A 23386-nucleotide genomic window follows, 5' to 3' on the forward strand; every position below is an offset into this window, starting at 1 on the left:
ATTTCTTCTACTAACTATGGGTTTGGTTTGCTCTTGCTTTTCTAGTTCTTTAAAATGTACCATTAAATTTTTTGTTTGAAATTTTCTTTTTTTGATGTAGACACAAACTTTTGATGTAGCTATAAACTTCCCTCTTAGTACTGTTTTTGTCATGTCCCATGTGTTTTGGTATGTCGTGTTTCCATTATGGTTTATTTCAAGAATTTTTTTTTTCAATTTCTTTGTTAGTTTCTTCATTGATCCACTGGTCATTTAGGAGAATATAGTTTAATTTCCATGTGTTTGCACAGTTTTCAAAATTCCTCTTGCTATTGATTTCTATTTTATTTCATTGTGGTCAGAGAAGATATTTGATATAATTTCATTTTTTTGAGTCTGATCTTATTTACTTGTTACTCAAAAAATTTTATTTCTGACTGGATTCAGGCTTAGAAGTAGAAACTTGCAGAGAAGAAAGTCTGTGTCTCTTTGCAATTTGTTCTTGGTGCTTCTCTTTAGCCTCCTTCATTCTCTTGGCCAAAAGTTTAGCATATTCTGCAGTCTCTTCCTTATTTTTCTTAGTACCCTGATTCTTCAGAGCAATACGCCACTGTTTGTGTTGCAGGGCACATGGATTAACAAGATACTGAATCTTGGGTGCTTTGGTCCTAGGTTTCTTACCTTCTTTGTTTAAGGGCTTTCTTACAACATACTGGCAAACATCACCTTTAGAGAGATTGAGAAGTTTGCGGATTCTGCTAGCTCTTTTGGGCCCCAGGTGATGAGGCACCATAGTATCAGTCAGTCCAGGAATATCCTTCTCTCCTCTTTTTTTTTTTTTTTTTTTTTTTGCAATAACCAAGATGAGAACGCTCAGATTGGCATCCATGAAATGATTTTCTCTTTCTGTCTCCAGTTATCCTTGGTCTGTAACAGGAATGCCCCTCACTCAGTAGCAGGCGGACACGGCCACAGGTAAAGACACACTGTTTCATGGGGGAACATTGTTAGTCATTTCCACCACTGATTTGGACCACGTAACTCTTTCATTCTTCACCCAGAGCATCAGCAGCAACTTCTGTAGCCATCTCATAAAAAGTATGAAGTTTGCGTTCATCATCCACTTCAATGAGTTTCTGGCAGCAAGTGGCTGGGAAGGAGATGTTCAGCTTCATCTTGAAGCAGCTGAACACCTCTGAGGCACCACAGAAAATAGCTATAATTTCAATTTTTTAAAATGTTTTAAGACTGTTTCATGGCCTAACATATGGTCTATCCTTGAGAATGATCCATGTGGTGAGGAGAAGAATGTGTATTCTGCAGCCATTGGATGGAATGTCCTGTAAATATCTATTAGGTCCCTTTGGTCTATAGTACAGATTAAATCCAATATTTCCTTGTTGATTTTCTGTCTGGAAGATCTGTCCAATGCTGAAAGTGGGGTGCTGAAGTCTCCATCTATTATTGTATTGGGACTTATCTCTCTCTTTAGCTCTAATAATATCTGCTTTATATATCTGGGTGCTGCAGTATTGGGTGCACAGGTGTATATATATTTAAAATTGTTATATTCTCTTGCTGAGTTGACCACTTATAGTGACGTTCCTTGTCTCTTCATAAAGTTTTATCTTGAAATCTATTGTGTCTGATATAAATATAGCTACTCCTGCTCTTTTTTGGTTTACATTTTAATGTGAACTATGGTATATCTTTTTCTATCCCTTCATTTTCAGACTATGTGTGTCTTTATAGGTGAAGTATGTTTGTTGTAGGCAACAGATCATTAGGTCTTATTTTTTCATCCATTCAGCCACTCTATGTATTTTGATTGGAGATTTTAGTTCGTTTACATTTGATGCTATTATTGATAAATAAGGACTTTTGCTATTTGTTTTCTGGTGGTTTTGCGGTCTTCTCTTCCTTCTTGACTTCCTTCCTATATTCCTTTTAGTGAAGGTGATTTTCTCAGGTGGTCTGATTTAATTTTTTGCTTTTTATTTTTAATGTATCTGTAGTATGTATTTTGATTTGAGGTTACCATGAAGCTTGCCAATAATACCTTGTAACCCACTATTTTAAACTGATGACAACATAACACTAATTGCATAGTGTGAACAAGAATAATTTGACCTCCTGGGCGCGGTGGCTCACGCCTTTAATCCTAGCACTTTGGGAGGCCAAGGCAGGTGGATCATGAGGTCAGGAGATCAAGACCATCCTGGCTAACACGGTGAAACCCTGTCTCTACTAAAAATACAAAAAATTAGCCAGGCATGGTGGCGGGCACCTGTAGTCCCAGCTACTCGGGAGGCTGAGGCAGGAGAATGGCGTAAACCCGGGAGGCGGAGCTTGCAGTGAGCCAAGATTGTGCCACTGCACTCCAGCATGGGCGACAGAGCAAGATTCCATCTCAAAAAATAATAATAATAATAAAAATTTGACCTCTTCCTTTCCAGTTTGGATGCCTTTATTTCTTTGTCTTCTCTGATTGCACTAGCCAGGACTTCCAGTACCATAACAGTGCTGAAAGTGAGCATCCTTGTCATTTTCCATTCTCACTAAAAAAGAAAAAACTAATGAAAACCCTACACTTTAATTTTGTCTCCCTGTTTTTAACTTTATTGTGTGTGTGTGTATATATATATATATATTTTTTTTTTTTTGAGACAGAGTCTTGCTCTGTAGCCCAGGCTGGAGCACAGTGGCGTGATCTTGGTTCACTGCAAGCTCCGCCTCCTGGGTCCTGGTTCAAGCAATTCCCCTGCCTCAGCCTCCTGAGTAGCTGGGATTACAGGCACGTGCCACCATGCCCAGCGAATTTGTTTTTGTATTTTTGGTAGAGACAGGGTTTCACCGTGTTGGCCAGGCTGGTCTTGAACTCCTGACCTTGTGATTCGCCTGCCTCAGCCTCCCAAAGTGCTGGGATTACAGACGTGAGCCAATATACCCGGCCTATATCTTGTACTGTTTATGTCTTGAAAAGTTTTTGTGGTTATTATTTTTCTTCAGTTCATCATTTAGTCTTTCTACTCAAGATATGAGTTGTTTACACACCTCAATTACAGGCTGATAACATTCTGTGTTTTTCTGTGTACTTACTATTACCAGTGAGTTTTGTACCTTCAGATGAATGCTTATTGCTCATTAACAGCCTTATCTTTTAGATTGAAGAACTCTCTTTTGCATTTCTTATGGGGCACATCTCATGTTGATGATATCCTTCAGACTTTTTTTGTCTCAGAAGTCTTCATTTCTCCTTCATGTCTGAAGGACGTTTTCACCAGATACACTATTGTGGGGTAAATGTTTTGGTCCTTCAGCACTTTAAATATGTCATGCTACTCTCTCCTGGCCTGTAAGACTTCCACTGGAAAATCTGCTGCCAGATATATTGGAGCTCCATGGTATGTTATTTGTTTATTTTCTCTTGCTGCTTTTAGGATCCTTTCTTTATTCCTGACTTTGGGAGTTTGTTTATTAAATATTTTGAGGTAGTCTTCTTTGGGTTAAATCTGCTTGGTGTTCTATAACCTTCTTGTACTTGAATACTGATCTCTTTCAATAAATTTGGAAATTTCTCTGCTATTACCCCTTTGAATAATTTTTCTACCCGTCTTTCTCTTTACCTCTTCTTTAAGGCCAATAACTTCTAGGTTTGCCCTTTTGAGGTTACTTTCTAGATCTTGTAGGCATGCTTCATTCTTTTTCATTCTTTTTTCTTTTGTCTCCTCTGACTGTGTATTTTCAAATAGCCCATCTTCAAGCTCACTAATTCTTTCTTCTGCTTGATCAATTCTGCTATTAAAAGACTATGATGCATTCTTCAGCACACCAGTTGCATTTTTTAGCTCCAGAATTTCTGCTTGATTCTTCTTTAATTATTTCAATCTCTTTGTTAAATTTACCTGATAGGATTTTGAATTCCTTATCTATGTTATCTTGAATTTCTTTGACTTCCCTCAACACAGTTATTTTGAATTCTCTGTCTGAATAGTCACATATTTCTGTTTCTCCAGAATTGGTCCCTGGTGCCTTATTTAGTTTGTTTGGTGAGGTTATGTTTTCCTAGATGGTCTTGATGCTTTTGGATGTTCATTGGTGTGTGGGCATTGAAGAGTTAATATCTATCATCATCTTCACAGTCTGGGCTTATTTGTACCTGTTTTTCTTGGGAAGGCTTTCCAGATATTGAAAGAAATTTGAGGGTTTTAATCTATGTTTTTGGTCTCTGCAGCCATATTTACATTAGGAAGCACTGTAAGCCCAGTAATGCTGTGGTTCTTATAGCCTCATAAAGGTACCACCTTAGTGGTCTCAGATACGATTCTGAAGAATTCTTTGGATTACCAGGTGGAGACTTTTGTTCTATTCCCTTACTTTCTCCCAAACAAATGGAATCTCTCTTTGTTTGTGCTGAGCTGGTTGGAGCTGGGGAAGAGTGATACAAGTACCCCTGTGACCACCACCATTGAATCTTCTGGGTCAGACCTGAAGCCAGCATGGTACTGAGTCTTGCCCAAGGCCCACAATAACCACTGCATTGCTACCACTGTTGGGTCCAGAGATGCTGTTTGGGAGCCAGGGCCTGGAGTCAGAAACTTTAGGAATCTATCTGGTTCTCCATTCTACTGCAGCTGAGTTTGCACTCCAACCACAAGACAAAGTCCCTCCCACTCTTTCCTCCCCATTCCACAAGCAGAGAACTCTCTCTCCATGGCCACCACCACCTCAGGCTTGTGGCTAGTACTCCCTGGCTTCCACTTAAGTTCACCGAAGGCCTAAGAGTTCTTCAGTCAGTTTATGGTGAATGTGTCCAGGCCTGAGATTCTCCCTTCATGGCAGTGGGCTCCCCTCAGGCCCAGGGCAGGTCCAGAAATGCCATCCCAGAATCACAGCCTAAAATCAGGGACCCCAAGCAGGCTCTTGGTGTGTGGCTGAGCTGGCACCTAAGCTGCAAGAGAGCCAAAGTCCCCTTTACTCATTTCCTCTTTTCTCAAACAGAAGGAGTGTCTCGCTGATACAGCTTGTATCTGTGTCCCCACCCAAGTTTCATGTTGAGTTGTAATCCCCAGTGTTGCAGGTGAGACCTGGTGGGAGGTGATTGGAACATGAGGGTAGTTTCTAATGGTTTAGCACCATCTCCCTAGTGCTCTTCTTGATAGAGTTCTCTTGAGAATTGGTTATTTAAAATTGTGTAGCACCTCCCCTCTCTCTCTCTCTTCTTCCTGCTCCAGCCATGTGAGAAGCGCTGGCTCCCCCTTCACCTTCTGCCATTATTTTAAGTTTCCTGAGGCCTCCCCAGAAGCCGAGCAGATGACCAGCATCATGCTTCCTGTACAACCTGTGGAAATATGAGCCAATTAAACCTCTTTTTCTTTGTAAATTACCCAGTCTCTGGTATTTCTTTATTGCAGTGTAAGAACTGACTAATACAGAAAATTGGTACCAAGGAGTGGGACATTTCTATAAAGATTCCTGAAAATGCGGAAGCAACTTTGGAACTGCTGCTGGTAATAGGCAGAGGTTAGAAGTGTGGAGAGCTCAGAAGAAGATAGGAGGATGAAGGAGAATTTGGAACTTCGTAGAGACTTGTTAAATTGTTGTGACCGAAATGCTGATAGAGATATGGACAATGAAGGCCAGGTTGAGGAGGATTCAGATGGAGATGAGGAACTTATTGAGAACTGGAGCAATGGTCATTTTTGTTATGCTTTGCAAAGATCTTGGAGGCATTGTGCCCCTGCTCTAGGGATCTATGGAACTTTGAGCTTGAGAGTGATGATTTAGGGTATCTGGCAGAATAAATTTATAAGCAGCAAAGCATTCAAGATTTGACCTGGCTGCTTCTAACAACCTATGTTCAAATGTGTAAGCAAACAAATAATGTAAAACTGGAACTTATATTTAAAAGGGAAGCAGAGCATAAAAGTTTGGAAAATCAGCAGCCTGGCCATGTGGTAGAAAATGAAAGCCATTTTCAGGGAAGGAACTCAAGCAGGTTACAGAAATTTGCGTAACTAAAAGGAAAGCAAATGCTGATAGCCAAGACAATGGGAAAAAGACCTCCAAGGAATTTCAGTCCTTTGCGGTAGCACTGCTTATCACAGGTCCAGAGACCTAGGAGAGAAGAATAGTGTCATGGGCCAGGCACAGGGGTTTGGTGCTCTGTGCAGCCTTGGGACACTGCTCCTTCCATTCCAGCTGCTCCAGCTCCAGCCATAGCTAAGAGGGCCCCGGATACAGCTTGGACTGCTGCGCCAGAGGGTGCAAGCCATAAGCCTTGGTGGCTTCCACATGGTGTTAAGCCTTCAGGTGTGCACAGTACAAGAATTCAGGCTTAGGAGGCTCCCTCTAGATTTCAGAGGATGTTTGGAAAAGCCTGGGTGTCCAGGCAGAAGCCTGCTGCAGAGGCAGAGCCCTCATGGAGAGCCTTTGCTAGGGTAGTGCAGTGGGGAAATGTGGGGTTGGAGCCCCCACACAGAGTCCCCACTAGGGCACTGCATAGTGGAGCTGTGAGAAGGGGGCCATCATCTTCTAGACCCCAGAATGGTAGATCTACCGACAGCTTGCACCATGTGCCTGGAAAAGCTGCAGATACTCAATGCCAGCCCATTAAAGCAGCTGTGTGGACTGTACCCTGCAAAGCCTCAGGGGTGGAGCTGCCCAAGGTCTTGGGAGCCCAGCCCTTGCACCACTATGCCCTGGATGCAAGACATGGAGTCAAAGGAGATTACTTTGGAGCTTTAAGATTTAATGACTGCCCGGCTAAGTTTTGGACTTGCATGGAGCCTATAGCCCCCATTTTTTTTGGCTGATTTTTCCCTTTTGAGATGAGAGTATTTATCCAATGCCTGTAGCCTCATTGTTTCTTGGGAGTAACTAACTTGTTTTTTATTTTACAGGCTCATAGGCAGAAGGGACTTGCCTTGTCTCAGATGAGACTTTGGACTGTGGACTTTTGAGTCAATGCTGAAATGAGTTAAGACTTTGGGGGACTGTTGGGAAGGCATGATTGTATTTTGAAATGTGAGAAGGACATGACATTTTGGAGGGGCCAGGGGCAGAATGACATGGTTTGGATCTGTGTTCCCACCCAAATCTCATGTTGAAATGTAATCCCCAATGTTGGAGGTGAGGCCTGGTGGGAGGTGACTGGAACATTGGGGTGATTTCTAATGGTGTAGCACCATCCCCCCAGTGCCATTCTTGTGATAGAGTTCTCATGAGATCTGGTTGTTTAAAAGTGGGTAGCACCTCTCCCCTCCCCTCTTCCTCCTGCTCTTGCCATGTGAGAAGTGCTGGCTCCTCCTTTGCCTTCTGCCATGTTTTTAAGTTTCCTGAGGCTTCCCCAGAAGCCGAGCAGATGGCTAGCATCATGCTTCCTGTACAGCCTGCAGAACCATGAGACAATTAAACTTCTCTTCTTTATAAACTACCCAGACTCAGTTATTTATAGCAATGTGAGAATGGACTAATACACTCCCTATAACCACCACAGCCTGGAATGTGCTGGGTTGTGTCTGAAGCCAGCATATTTCCGAGTCTCACCCAAAGTCCATGGCAAGTATTACCTGGATATCACTACTGATTATTCAGAGCCCAAGGGCTCTTCAGTTAGCAGGTGATTAATCTTGCCAGGACTAGGTCCTTCCCTTCAAGGCAGCAGTTCCCTTCTGGCCCAGGGTGTGTCTAGAAATGTCATCTGGTAGCCAGGGCCTGGAATGGAGGCCTCAGGACTCTGCCCAGTGCCCTTTCCTACTGTGGCTGAGCTCATATCTAAGTTGCAAAACAAAGCCCTCTTTACTCTTTCCTCTCCTCTCTTTAAGCCGAGGGAGGGAGTCTCTCCTGGAGCTGCAAGCTGCACTGCCTGGTGTTGTGGCCTAGACTGTCATTCAAGTTTATTTAGGATGCTAGAGCAGTTTAGCCCATCATGGTGGGGCTTGCCAGAATTTTGGTTCCAACCACTGGGATGGGTGATTCCCTTCTGGCTAGGGCTGGTCTAAATGCTCCCTCCATGGGTGCCAGCTGAGTTGTGCCCACTGTTGCTTTCCACTGTGACAGGACAGCACTGAGTTCTAATGTAAGTCCCACAATCACTGCACTCTCCTTTTCCCAAGTGCACAGATTCTCTCTCCACACCATACTGTCACTACCAGGGGATGGGAGAGACATAGTGTCTACAATTGACGACTGCCTTTCTTACCCTCTTCTGGGCCTCTATCAGTGATATGAAGTTAAAACCAGGTACTGTGATCACTCACCTGATGATTGATTCTTATGAAGGGGCTTTTATTGTGTGGATAGTTGTTCAATTTGGTGTTTCTGTGGGGAAAACAATCAATGGAGGCTTCTGTTTAACCATCTTGCTCCTCCTCCTCCTCCTCCTTCTTCTTTTCTGAGATGGAGTTTCACTCTTGTTGCCAGATTGGAGTGCAGTGGCATGATCTCGGCTCACTGCAACCTCTGACTCCCAGGTTCAAGTGATTCTCCTGCCTCAGACTGCCGAATAGCTGGGATTACAGGTGCACATGACCACACCCAGCAAATTTTTGTATTTTTAGTAGAGATGGGGTTTCACCATGTTGGCCAGGCTGGGCTTGAACTCCTGACCTCAAGTGATCCACTCGCCTCAGCCTCCCAAAGTGCTGGGATTACAGGCATGAGCCACTGCGCCCAGCCGCTCTGCCTCCTTCTTACTGGGCTTATGTTTGTTGGGAGGTTTTTGATTTCTGATTCAATATTCTTACTAGTTATTGATACGTTAATATTTTCTATTCATGATTCAATCTTGGTAGGTTGTGTGTTTCTATGAATTTATCTATTTCTAGTTTGTTCAATTTGTCAGCATACAACTGCTCATAGTATTTTTTCTAACTGTCATTTAAATTTCTTTGGCATCAGTTGTAATGTTCCATTTTTTCATTTCTGATTTTAGTTATTTGAATCTTCTCTTTTTTTCTTAGTTAATATAGCTAAAAGTTTTTCCTTTCTTTCTTTCTTTTTTTTTTTTGGTACAGACAGAGTCTTGCTATGTTGTCCAGGCTGGTTTCAAACTCCTGGCCTCAAGCAATCCTCCCACCTCGGCCTCCCAAAGTGCTGGGATTACAGGTGTGTGCCACCATGACTGGCCTAAGGATTTGTCAATTTTGTTGCTCTTGTTAAAACAACTCTTAGTTTCATTGATGCATTCTATTCTCTATTCCCTTTATCTCTGATTAATCTTTATTATTCACTTCTTTCTGCTAGCTTTGTATTTAGTTTGTTATTGTTTTTCTGGTTCCCTGAAGTATAAAGTAAGGTTGTTGATTTGAGATGTTTCTTTTTATAATGTATGTGTTTACACATATAAACTTCACACTTAGTTTTTGCTGCATTCCATAAGTTTTGATGTGTAATATTCTCATGTTCATTTGTCTCAAGGTATTTTCTAATTTCCCTCATGACATCCTCTCTGGCCCATTGACTGTACACAAATGTGTTATTATTTATTAAAATATATTTTAAGCCTTTTTAAAAGGAATGTGTTATTTAAATTCCACATATTTGTGGATCTTCCAGTTTTCATTCTGCTATTCATTTCTAGTTTTATTTCATTGTGACTGGAAGAGATATTTTGTATAATTTCAATCTTTTTGAATTTGTTAAGATTTGTTTTGTGGTCTAACATGTGGTCTTTCCTAGAGAATATTCCATGTTCATATTCTGTTCTTTTTGGGTGGACTGTTCTATATGTCTGTTAGGTCCAATAGGTCTACAGTTTTGTTCAGGTCCTTTATTTTCTTATTGGCTTTCTGTCTAGTTGTTCTATCCGTTCATTATTAAAAATAGGGTATTAAAGTCTCCTATTACTACTACTATTTTGCTGTCTATTTTTCATATTTTGTGCTGTCTCTTTTCTCACTGAATTCTGTCAAAGTTTATATATTTAGGAGCTCTGATGTTTGTTGCATGAATATTTATAATTTTTTTTGGTGAATTGTCTCTTTTATTATTATATAATGTCCTTATTTGTCTCTTATAACAGTTTTTGACTTAAAGCTTATTTTGTCTGATATTAGTACAGTCATCCTGCTCTGTTTGGTTACCATTTTTATGTAGTATCTTTTTCCATCCTTTTGCTTTAAGTCTATGCATGTCCTTAGATCTAAGGTGGGTCTCTTATAGATAGCAAACAGATGGATCCTGATTTTTTATCCATTCAGCCAACCTATGTATTTTGGGGAGTTTAATCCACTTACATTTGAAGTAATTACTGATAGAGAAGTACTTCTTATTGCCATTTTGTTGTTTTCTGTATGTTTTGTCCCTTTTCCCTCCTTTCTTTTCTTACTGCTTTCCTTCATTTTCATTGTTTTTTTTTCTTATAGTGACCTGCTTTGATTTCCTTCTCATTTCCTTTTGTGTGTATTCTATTGGTATTTTCTTTGTGATTACCATTGCAACTACATAAAATGTTTTAAAGTTATAACATTCTATTTCAAGCTGACAACAACTTAAGTTTAACAACAAAAACTTTACTCCTTTACAGCATCACTCCCCCACTTTATATTATTGATGTCACAAATTACATTTTTTAAAGATATGGGCTCTCACTCTGTCACCCTGTCTGGGAGTACAGGTGTGCATCACCATGCTTGGCTAATGCTTTTTAACTGAATTTGCTTCATAGAGATGGGGTCTCACTATGTTGCCCAGGCCGGTCTCAAGCTTCTGGCCTCAAGCAGTTCTCCAGCCTTGGCTTCCTAAAGTGCTGAAATTACATGCGTGAGCCACCCTGCCTGGCCATGTTTACTGTATGTCTTATTATGGGCTGAATTGTGTTTCCTCAACATTTATATGTTGAAAGCCTAACCCCCAGTACCTCAGATGATGACTGTATTTGCAATAGGGCCTTTGAGGTAAATAAGTAAAAATGAGGCTATTATGGTGGGCTCTAATCGAATCTGACTGATTCGATTATTAGACTTATTAGACTAAGACACACTGAGAGACACCAGGATGTGCACGCATAGAGAAAAGACCATGTGAGGATGCAATGGGAAGGAAGACATCTGCAAGACAAGAAGAGAGGACTTAGGAGAAACTAAACCTGCTAACACCTTGATCTTGAACTTCTAGTCTCCATAAGTGTAAGGAAACACAATTCTGTTGTTTAAACCACCCTTTATGTTATATTTTGTTATGGCAGCCCTATTATACTAATATGTGTCTTTTATATATATAGTATTTTATATATACATATATATTTATATGCCCTAGCATACTAATATCTTTTTTGTTTCTCACTTCCTCCATTAGTGCTTCCTTTTGTGATTAATTGATTTTTTTTGTTAGTGTACCATTTGAATCCCTCTTTGTTTCTTTTCTGTATATTTTCAGTTTTTCCCTTGGTGATTACCCTAGGGATTACAATTACTATCTTATCTTTGTAACACTCGACTTTGAATTAATACTTAGTTGCAATAGTACTAGAAAACTCTGGCCCCTTACAGCTCTGTGCCTCTTTTATGTTGTTATTGTCACAAATTACACCTTTATACATTTTGTACCCATTAGCATAACTTTAAAATTATTATTTTATGTCTTTGTCCTTTAGATTCTATGGAATAAAATGGTTACAAACCAAATATGCAATATTACTGGCTTTTTATACTTACTTATTATATTAGGTAGCTAGGGCTGTCATAACAAAGTATCACCGACTGAGTGGCTTAAACAATAAAAATTTATTTTCCAATAGTTATAGAGAATAGAAGTCCTGGATTTAGGTGTCGACCGGTTTAGTTTCTTCAGCAGCCTCTCTCCTTGGCTTGTAGATGGCCATCTTCTCCCTGTGTCTTTGCATAGTTTTTCTTCTGTGTGTATCTGTATTCTAATCGCCTCTTCCTATAAGGGTACTAGTCATGTGGGATTAGGTCCCACTCCAATGACCTTATTTTAACTTAATTACTTCTTAAATACCTTTTCTCCAAATATAGTCACATCCTGAAGTACTGGAAGCTAGGACTTTAATGCGTAAATTTTGGTGGACACAATTCAGCCAATAACACTTGTGTATCTACCTTTACCATTGTTCTTTATTTCTTTGGCTATCCTTGAATTACTTTCTGTTTTCCTTTTATTTCAGTCTGGAAGACTCCCTTTAGCATTTATTTTTTTAAAATAAATCTTATTGTGTATTCAGGTTTACAACATGTTATGGAATACATGTAGATAGTAAAATAATTACTGTGTTGAAGCAAATTAACATATCTATCATCTCACATAGTTACTTTTTTGTGACAAGAACAGCTAAACTCTACTTAGTTGCCAAGAATCTTTAATACAATTTTATTAACTACAGTCCTAATGTGGTATGTTAAAACTCTAGACTTGTTCATCCTACATATCTGCTACTTTGTATCCTTTGACCTGCATTTTCCTGTTTCTTCCCTATCCCCACCCATGGTAACCACTGTTTCATTCTCTCTGTACTATATATTTGACTTTTAAAAAATAGAGTGCACAATATAAGTAAGATTATGCTATATTTTTCTTTCTGTGTCTGGCTTATTTTACTTAGCATAATGTCCTCCAGATCCATCCATTTTGTGGCATATGGCAGTATCTCCTTTTTAAAGGCTGAATAATATTTCATTATATATGTGGGTGTGTATAAATAAATAAATACACACACATATCTATATACGTACATAACACATTTTCTTTATCCATTTGTCCATTGATGGACACTTATGTTGTATCCATATTGTGGCTATTGTGAATAATGCTTCAGCGACACGAGAGTGCAGATATCTTTACAAGATGGTGATTTCATCTCCTTTCGGTATATACCCAGAAGAAGGATTGGCTCTAGCATTTGTCGTAGGGCATGTCTACTAGTGATGAATATCATCAGTTTTTCTTTATCTAGAAATGTCTTAACTTTTCCTTCATTTTTCTTCCTGAAATATATTAGAAATATATTATTATCATTTCTACAAAAAAATTAGGTTCCTTGCTTTTCTAAATGGTGAGTCAAGTCCATTTTCCATCTAGCCAATTGTGTTCAGCAAAGAAATATTAAACAAGGTGAAATTCAAAGTAGATCTTGTGGCACAGTGGATAAGGACAAGACAGTTGTGCTCAAATAAATCTGGAGTTGAGTTCCAGGTCTACCAGTTATTTAGGGTGTGACCCAGAATGGCTTCTTCCATTTTTCTAAAAAATAGACTTTACTTTTTAGAGCAGTTTTAGGTTCACAGCAAAACTGAATGAAAGTTACAGGGAGATCCCATATACTCCTCACACACATGCATAGCCTCCCTCACCATCAACATTCCACACCAGAAGTGGTACATGTATTTCAAATTGATGAACCAACCTTTACACACCATTATCACTCAAAGTCCATAGTTTAAATTTTCATTCTTGATTTTGTACATTCTATGGGCTTTGACAAATGTATACACTACTATAGCATCACTCAGAATGAGTGTTGAATTTTCTCAAATGCTTTTTCTACATCTATGGATATGATCATATAATTCTTCCTTTTTAGCCTGTAGATGTGATGGATTACATCAATTGATTTTCAAATGTTGAACCAACCTTGCATACATGGAATAAATCACACATGGTCATGGTGTATAATTTTGTATGCATTATGGATATTTGCTAATATTTTGATGGGGATTTTTGCATCTACATTCATGAGATGTTGATCTGTAGTTTTCTTTTCTTTTTTTTTTTGAGAGGAATTCTGGCTCTTGTCCCCAAGGCTGGAGTGCAATGGCACGATCTCGGCTCACTGCAACCTCTACCTCCCGGGTTCAAGCGATTCTGCTGCCTCAGCCTCCCGACTAGCTGGGATTACAAGCACCTGCCACCACGCCTGGCTAATTCTTGTATTTTTAGTAGAGACGGGGTTTCGCCATGTTGGCCAGGCTGGTCTCGAACTCCTGACCACGTGATTCGCCCACCTCGGCCTCCCAAAGTGCTGGGATTACAGGCTTGAGCCACCGCACCCGGCCAGTTTTCTTTTCTTGTAATATCTTTATATGCTTTTGGTACTAGGGTAATGGTGGCCTCATAGAATAAATTAGGAAGTGTTCTCTCTGCTTCTACCTCCTGGAAGAGACTGTAGAGAGTTTATATAAATTCTTCCTTAAATGTTTGGTATAATTCACAAGTGAACCCTAGTGCCATCTGTTTGGGAAGGTTATTAATTATTGACTCAGTCCCCTCCCCAGCCCCGACGGGCGGGCGGACTGCCCTGAGGGGGCGGGGAGAGGGGCTGGGCCGGCCGGCTGGCGGGCGGGCGACGATGACGAACTTCTGCGCTGCCCCCAAGTGTACGCGGAAGAGCACGCAGTCCGACCTGGCCTTCTTCAGGTTCCCGCGGAACCCGGCCAGATGCCAGAAGTGGGTGGAGAATTGTAGGAGAGCAGACTTAGAAGATAAAACACCTGATCGGCTAAATAAACATTATCGATTATGTGCCAAAGATTTTGAGACCTCCGTGATCTGTAGAACTAGTCCTTATAGGACAGTTCTTCAAGATAATGTAATACCAACAATATTTGATCTTACCAGTCATTTGAACAACCCACATAGTAGACACAGAAAACGAATAAAAGAACTGAGTGAAGACAAAATCAGGACACTGAAACAGAAAAAATTTGATGAAACTTCTGAGCAGGAACCAAAACATAAAGAAACCAATAGCAATGCTCAGAACCCCAGTGAAGAAGAGGGTGAAGGGCAAGATGAGGACATTTTACCTTTAACCCTTGAAGAAAAGGAAAACAAAGAATACCTAAAATCTCTATTTGAAATCTTGATTCTGATGGGAAAGCAAAACATACCTCTGGATGGACATGAGGCTGATGAAATCCCAGAAGGTCTCTTTACTCCAGATAACTTTCAGGCACTGCTGGAGTGCCGAATAAATTCTGGTGAAGAAGTTCTGAGAAAGCAGTTTGAGACAACGGCAGTTAACACGTTGTTTTGTTAAAAAACACAGCAGAGGCAGATGCTAGAGATCTGTGAGAGCTGTATTCGAGAAGAAACTCACAGGGAAATGAGAGACTCACACTTCTTTTCCATTATCACTGACTATATAGTGGACATAGCAGGGGAAGAGCACCTACCTGTGTTGGTGAGGTTCATTGATGAGTCCCATAACCTAAGAGAGGAATTTATAGGCTTCCTGCCTTATGATGCTCATACAGAAATTTTGGCTGTGAAATTTCACACTATGATAACTGAGAAGTGGGGATTCAATAATGGAGTATTGTTGTGGCCAGGCTTACATTGTGTCTAGTGGATTTTCTTCTTCTTCTTCTTCTTCTTCTTTTTTTTTTTTTTTTTTTTTTTTTTGAGACAGAGCCTTGCTCTGTCGCCCAGGCTGGAGTGCAGTGGTGCCATCTCGGCTCACTGCAAGCTCCGCTTACCGGGTTCGCGCCATTCTCCTGCCTTAGCCTCCCAAGTAGCTGAGACTACAGGCCCCCGCCACCGCGCCCGGCTAAGTTTTTTTTATTTTTAGTAGAGACGGGGATTTGCCGTGTTAGCCAGGATGGTCTCGATCTCCTAACCTTGTGATCCACCCGCCTCGGCCTCCCAAAGTGCTGGGATTACAGGCATGAGCCATCGTGCCAGGCGGATTTTCTTCCAAAATGAAAGTTGTTGCCTCTAGACGTTTAGAGAAATATCCCCAAGCTGTCTACACACTCTGCTCTTCCTGTGCCTTAAATATGTGGTTGGCAAAATCAGTACCTGTTATGGGAGTATCTGTTGCATTAAGAACAATTGAGGAAGTTTGTTCTTTTTTCCATCGATCACCACAACTGCTTTTAGAACTTCACAATGTAATTTCTGTTCTTTTTCAGAACAGTAAAGAAAGGGGTAAAGAACTGAAGGAAATCTGCCATTCTCAGTGAGAAATATTAGATGGAATAACTGTATAGCTGGCAGAGCATTTGTACTCTGCAGTACAGTAACAGATTTTGATTTCATTGTTACTACTGTTGTTCTTAAAAAATGTCCTATCTTTTAAAAGAGCCTTTGGGAAAAATCTCCAGGGGGAAACCTCTGATGTCTTCTTTGCAGCCAGTAGCTTGACTGCAGTACTGCATTCACTCAACGAAGTGATGGAAAATTTTGAAATTTATAATGAATTTTGGTTTGAGGAAGCCACAAATTTGGCAACCAAACTTGATATTCAAATGAAACTTCCTGGGAAATTCCGCAGAGCTCACCAGGGTAACCTGGAATCTCAGCTAACCTCTGAGAGTTATTATAAAGAAATCCTAAGTGTCCCAACAGTGGAGCACATTATTCAGGAACTTAAAGATATATTCTCAGAACAGCACCTCAAAGCTCTTAAATGCTTATCTCTGGTACCCTCAGTCATGGGACAACTCAAATTCAATACATCAGAGGAACACTATGCTGACATGTATAGAAGTGACTTACCCAATTCTGACATGCTCTCAGCCAAGCTTCATTGTTGGAGAATCAAATGGAAACACAGGGGGAAAGATATAGAGCTTCCATCCACCATCTACGAAGCCCTCCACCTGCCTGACATCAAGTTTTTTCCTAATGTGTATGCATTGCTGAAGGTCCTGTGTATTCTTCCTGTGATGAAGGTTGAGAATGAGCAGTATGAAAATGGACGAAAGCGTCTTAAAGCATATTTGAGGATCATTTTGAGAGACCAAAGGTCAAGTGTCTTGGCTTTGCTTAACATAAATTTTGATGTAAAACACAACCTGGATTTAGTGCTGGACACATATATTAAACTCTATACAAGTAAGTCAGAGCTTCCCACAGATAATTCCGAAACCATGGAAAATACCTAGGAGACTTTTAAAAATAGGCTATCTTATATTTGATATTTGGAAGAAAAGCTGTATGATGTATGTAGGCCACTTAATCACTAAATATCTTTGCCTACAGAACTCCATTGAATACCTTAGCCATTGATAATCTACCTGTTTAAATGGCCCCTGTTTGAACTCTCATGGTTTGAAGACCTACCTGTTCTTCCAGAAGAGAACATTGAAAATGCCGTGTTTCCTTCTGCGTGATCTCTGCACGGCACTCTGGAATTGTTTTAGTTAAGTCATTTTAGACATAGCATTTATTATCACTATGGATCTCTACTTGTTGGGTGTTATGAATTCTTTGAAGAAATATATTTTGAAGAGGTGTGAGAGGAAGGACTACATTGTATAAAATGTTATAGTGAAGCCCACAATTGACCTTTGACTAATAGGAGTTTTAAGTATGTTAAAAATCTATATTGGACAGTTACAAGAAATTACTGGAGAAAAGCTTGTGAGTTCGCCAAACAAGGATTTCAGTGTAGATTTTGTCTTTCTTGAACTTAAAGGAACAAATGACAAAGTTTGAATGGAAGAGCCTGCCATTGTTCCACATCTCGTTGTTGCTGTTTACAGTCCTTGGTGGAGCCTACATCTTCATAAGCTTTTTAGTAGGTATATGTTGAACACTTCTGTTTCATGATTAAGACAGAATCAGAGGCCATGGATACTGACAACTGATTTGTCTGTTTTTTTTTTTTTTTTCTGTCTTTTTCCATGACTCTTATCTACTGCCTCATCTTGATTTATAAACAAAACCTGGAAAACCTACAAAACTAAATGTTGTGGTTTATCTAGAAAAATATGGAAATATTGCTTTTTTTTGGTGAAGAAAATCAATTTTGTATAGTTTATTTCAATCTAAATAAAATGTGAATTTTGTTTAAAAATTATTGATTCAATTTCTTTAATAGAGATAGGTCTATTCAGATAGTTTATTTCTTCTGTCTGTGAGTTTTTGCAGATTGTGTTGTACAAGGAATTAGTTCATTTCATCTAGGTTATCAAATTTGTGGGCATAAGTTGCTCATAATATTTCTTTTTTTTTTTACTCTCTCTAGGCCTTTACAAAAATTACTTACATGAGATAATACTACTACTAACTATAGTAGTATCTAATTTTACTAGGACACAAAAAATCACAAATTCAACTTTTTCTTTCTTTTTTTAACTTTTATTTTAAGTTCAGGGGTATATGTGCAGGTTTGTTATATAGATAAACTTGGATCATGGGGGTTTGTTGTACAGATTATTTCATCACCCAGGTATTAAGCCTAGTGCCAATTAGTTATTTTTACTGATCTTCTCCCTCCTCCCACCCTCCACCCTCTGATAGGCCCCAGTGTCTATTGTTCCCCTTTGTGTCCATGTGTTCTCATCATTAAGCTCTCATTTATAAGTGAGAACATGTGGTATTTGGTTTTTTGTTCCTGCATTAGTTTGCTAAGGATAATGGCCTCCAGCTCCATCCATGTTTTTGCAAAGGACATGATCTCATTCTTTTTTTTGGCTGCATGGTATCCCATGGTGTATATGTACCACATTTTCTTAATCCAGTCTGCCATCGATAGGCATTTAGGTTGATTCTATGTCTTTGGTCTTGTGAATGGTGCTGCAATGTACATAAACATGCATGTGTCTTTATGATAGAATGATTTAAATCCCTTTGCGTATATACCCAGTGATGGGATTGTTAGGTCAAATGGTAGTTCTGTCTTTAGGTCTTTGAGGAAAAACCACACTGTTTTCCGCAATGGTTGAGCTAATTTACACTCCCACCAATGGTGTATAAGCATTCCTTTATCTCTGCAACCTCACCAGAATCTGTTATTATTATTTTTTGACTTTATAATAATAGCCATGGGCTGGGCATGGTGGTTCATGCCTGTAATCCTAGCACTTTGGGAGCTTGAGGCAGGCAGATCACTTGAGATCAGGAGGTCAAGACCAGCCTGGTCGACAAGGTGAAACCCCGTCTCTACTAAAAAAACAAAAATTGGCCAGGTGTGGTGGCTCACACCTGTAATCTTGGCACTTTGGGAGGCCAAGGCGGGTGGATCACCTGAGGTTGGGAGTTCGAGACCAGCCTGACCAACATGGAAAAACCTCATCTCTACTAAAAATACAAAAAATTAGCTGGGCATGGTGCCACATGCCTGTAATCCCAGCTACTTGGGAGGCTGAGAAGGGAGAATCTCTCGAACCTGGGAGGCAGAGGTTGTGGTGAGCCTAGATCGTGCCATTGCACTCCAGCCTGGGCAACAAGAGAGAAACTCCGTCTCAAAAAATAAAAATAAAAATTAGCCTGGCGTGGTGGCAGTCACCTCTAATCCCAGCTACTCAGGAGGCTGAGGCAGGAGCATCACTTGAACCTGGGAAGCAGAGGTTGCAGTGAGCTGAGGTCATGCCACGGCACTCCAGCCTAGGTGACAGAGTGAGACTCCATCTCAAAATAATAACAATAATAATGGCCGGTCGCGGTGGCTCACACCTGTAATCCCAGCACTTTGGGAGGCTGAGGCAGGCGGATCACCAGGTCAGGAGATCGAGACCATCCTGGCTAACATGGTGAAATCCCGTCTGTACTAAAAATACAAAAAATTAGTCGGGTGTGGTGGTGGGAGTCTGTAGTCCCAGCTACTCAGGAAGCTAAGCCAGGAGAATGGCATTAATCCAGGAGACGGAGCTTGCAGTGAGCCGAGATCATGCCACTGCACTCCAGCATGGGCGACAGAGTGAGACTCCATCTCAAAAAAACCAAAAATAATAATAATAATAATAGTAGCCATTCTCACTGGTGTAAGGTGGTATCTCATTGTGGTTTTGATTTGCATTTCTCTAATGATCAGTGATGTTGAGCTTTTTTCCACATGCTTGTAGGTCATATGAATGTCTTCTTTCCAAAAGTGTCTGTTCGTATCCTTTGCCCACTTTTTAATGGGGTTGTTTATTTTTTCCTTGTAAATTTGTTTAAGTTCCTTATAGATGCTGGATATTAGATCTTTGTCAGATGCATAGTTTACAAAAATTTTCTCCCATTCTGTAGGTTGTCTATTTACTCTGTCGATAGTTTCCTTGGCTGTGCAGAAATTCTTTAGTTTAATTAGATCCCATTTGTCAATTTTTCCTTTTGTTGCAGTTGCTTTTGGCATCTTCATCATGAAATCTTTTCCTGTTCCTATGTCCAGAATGGTATTGCCTAGGTTGTCTTCTAGGGTTTTTATAGTTTTGGCTTTTAACTTTAAGTCTTTAATCCTTCGAGTTAATCTTTGTATATGGTGTAAGGAAGTGGTCCAGTTTCAATCTTCTGAATATTACTAGCCAGTTATCTCAGCACCATTTATTGACTAGGGAATCCTTTCCCCATTGCTTGTTTTTTTAATTTTAATTTTAATTTATTTTTTTTTTCTGAGGCAGGGTTTCATTCTGTTGCCCAGGCTGGAGTGCAGTGCTGCAATCATGGCTCACTGCAGCCTTGACCTCCCAGGCACAAGCAATGCTCCTGCCTCAGCCTCTTGAGTAGCTCTGTGCTACCATGCCCTACTAAGTTTTGAATTTTTGTAGAGATGGGGTATTGTCATGTTGCTCAGGGTGGCCCATTGCTTGTTTTTGTCAGCTTTGTCAAAGATCAGATAGTTGCAGCTATGTGGCCTCATTTCTGGGTTCTCTATTCTGTCCCATTAGTCTATGTGTCTGTTTTTGTACCAGTACCATGCTATTTTGCTTACCATAGCCCTGTATTATAGCTTAAAGTTGGGATGTCTCCAGCTTTGTTCTTTTTGCTTAGGATTACCTTGGCTATTTCGTCTCTTTTTTGGTTCCGTGTGAATGTTTTGTTGTTGTTGTTGTTTTGAGATGGAGTTTCACTCTTGTCACACAGGCTGTAGTGCAACGGTACGGTCTCAGCTCACTGAAACCTTTGCCTCCTGGGTTCAAATGATTCTCCTGCCTCAGCCTCCCGAGTAGCTGGGATTACAGGCACCTGCCACCACGCCCAGGTAATTTTTGTATTTTTAGTAGAGATGGGGTTTCACCATGTTGGCCAGGCTGGTCTCAAACTCCTGACCTCAGGTGATCTGCCCACCTCAGACTCCCAAAGTGCTGGGATTACAGGCATGAGCCACCGTGCCCAACACATATGAATTTTAAAACATTTTTTCTACTACTGTGATGAATGTCATTGGTAGTTTAATAGGAATAGCATTGAATCTATAAATTACTTTGGGCAGTATAGCCATTTTAGCGATATTGACACTTCCTATCCATGAGCATGGAATGTTTTTCCATTTGTTTGTGTCATCTCTGATTTCTTTGAGCAGTGTTTTGTCGTTCTCCTCGTAGAGATTTTTCACCTCCCTGCTTGGCTGTATTCCTGGATATTTTATTCTTTTTGTGGCAATTGTGAATGGGAATGCATTCCTGACTTGGCTCTTGGCTTGACTGTTGTTGGTGTATAGGAGTGTTAGTGATTTTTGTACATTAACTTTGTATCCTAAGAGTTTGCTGAAGTTGTTAATCAATGTAAGGAGCTTTTGGGCCAAGACTATGGATTTTTTTTCTAGATACGGAATCATGTTATCTGCAAACAGGGATAGTGTGACTTCATCTCTTCCTATTTGGGTGCTCTTTATTTCTTTCTTTTGCCTGATTGCCCTAGCCAGGACTTCCAACACTACGTTGAATAGGAATGGTGAGAGAGAGCATCCTTGTCTTGTGCCAGTTTTCAAGGGGAATGCTTCCAGCTTTTGCCCTTTCAGTGTGATCTTGGCTGTTGGTCTGTCATAGAAGACTCTTATTTTGAGGTATGTTACTTCAATACCTAGTTTGTTCAGAGTTTTTAACATGAAAGGGTGTTGAATTTTACCAAAAGCCTTTTCTGCTCTGTATCTATTGAATCTATTGAAATAATCATGTGGTTTTTGTCTTTAGTTCTATTTATGTGATGAATCACATTTATTTATTTAATTAATTTATTTATCTATTTATTTTTTGAGACGGAGTCTCGCTTTGTCGTCCAGGCTGGAGTGCAATGGTGTGATCTTGGCTCACTACAACCTCCGCCTCCCAGGTTAAAGCAATTCTCATGCGTCAGCCTCCTGAGTAGCTGGGATTACAGGTGCCCACCATCACGCCGGGCTGATTTTTTGTATTTTCAGTAGACATGGGGTTTCACCATGTTGGCCAGGCTGGTCTCGAACTCTTGACTTCAAGTGATCTGCCCACCATAGCTTCCCAAAGAATGTTTTCTGCCTCAATGAATGTTCCATGTGAGCTTGAGAAGAATGTGTATTCTGCTGTTGTTGGTTGAAGTAGTCTGTAGATGTCAATTAGACCTATTTGATGGTGCTCTTGGTTCAACTATGTCGTTACTGATTTTTGTCCTGCTGGATCAGTCTATTACTGATCGAGGGATGTTAAAGTCTGTAACTATAATAGTAGATCATCTATTTCACCTTGCAGTTCCATCAATTTTTGCCTCACATATTTTGGTGCTCTGCTGTTAGGCATATACACATCAAGGACTATTATTTCTTCTTGGAGAATTGCCCCTTTTTTCACCCTTTATCATTCTGTAATGCCTCTCATTATTCCTGATAATGTCCCTTGTCCCTTGCTTTGAAGTCAGCTGTGTCTGAAATTAATGTAGATATTCCAGATTTCTTTTTATTAATTTTAGCATATCTTTCTCTATTCCTTTATTTTTAATTTGTCTGTCTTTATGTTTGAAGTGGATTTTTGTAGACAACATATAGTTGGGTCTTGTTTTTCTTTGTGCACTCTAAGTCTCATTGTTGCGATGATATTTGTTTGTTTATTTATTTGTTTATTTATTTATTTATTTAAGAGCTGGGGTCTTGTTATGTTGCCCAGGCTGGAATGCATTTGCTGTTCACAGGTGCAATCCCAGTACTGATCAGTACAGTAGTTTTGACCTCCTCCATTTCCAGCCTGGGTCGTTTCATCCCTCCTTAGGCAATCTGGTGGCCCCCTACTCCTGGGAGGTCACCATATTGATAGCAAACTTAGTTCAGACATTCAATCACTGAGCATACTATAGCTCAGAACTCCTGGGCTCAAGGGATCCTCCTGCCTCAGCCTCCCAAATAGCTGGGACTACAGGCACATGTTACTGCACCTGGCTGTTGTGATGATTAAAGTGACTATTGCTATATAGCTGGATTAATATTTGTGATATTTGTTACTATTTTTAGTTTGTTACCCTTGTTCTTTGTTTCCATTTTCGTCTTCCAGTCTTTTTCTGCCTTTGATAGTTTTAACTGAGCATTTTATACTATTCAATTTTTGCTCCTTTCTTAGTATTTCAATTATATTTCTTTTTAAAAAATTTTTAATGGTTACCCTATGGTTTACAATATACATTTACAACTAATCAAAGTCCTCATTCAAATAATACTATACCACTTCATGGGTAGTGTAAGTACCTTATAAAAAGGATTCCTAATTCTTTCCCACATCCCTTGTATCATTGCTGTCATTCGTTTCACTTATGCATAAAGAATAAATATTGTGAACATTTT

At 40.0% G+C, this 23386-nt stretch overlaps 2 pseudogenes; one reads left to right on the forward strand and one right to left on the reverse strand.

Moving 5' to 3' along the window:
* Positions 1-406: 406 nt before the first annotated feature.
* LOC100443989 (small ribosomal subunit protein eS6-like) lies at positions 407-1180 on the reverse strand (annotated as a pseudogene).
* A 13104-nt stretch (positions 1181-14284) lies between these two features.
* LOC100450093 (52 kDa repressor of the inhibitor of the protein kinase-like) lies at positions 14285-16823 on the forward strand (annotated as a pseudogene).
* The last annotated feature ends 6563 nt before the right edge of the window (positions 16824-23386 follow it).

The sequence above is a fragment of the Pongo abelii genome, chromosome X, assembly GCF_028885655.2.
Source record: "Pongo abelii isolate AG06213 chromosome X, NHGRI_mPonAbe1-v2.0_pri, whole genome shotgun sequence".
Classification (NCBI taxonomy): Eukaryota; Metazoa; Chordata; class Mammalia; order Primates; family Hominidae; genus Pongo; species Pongo abelii.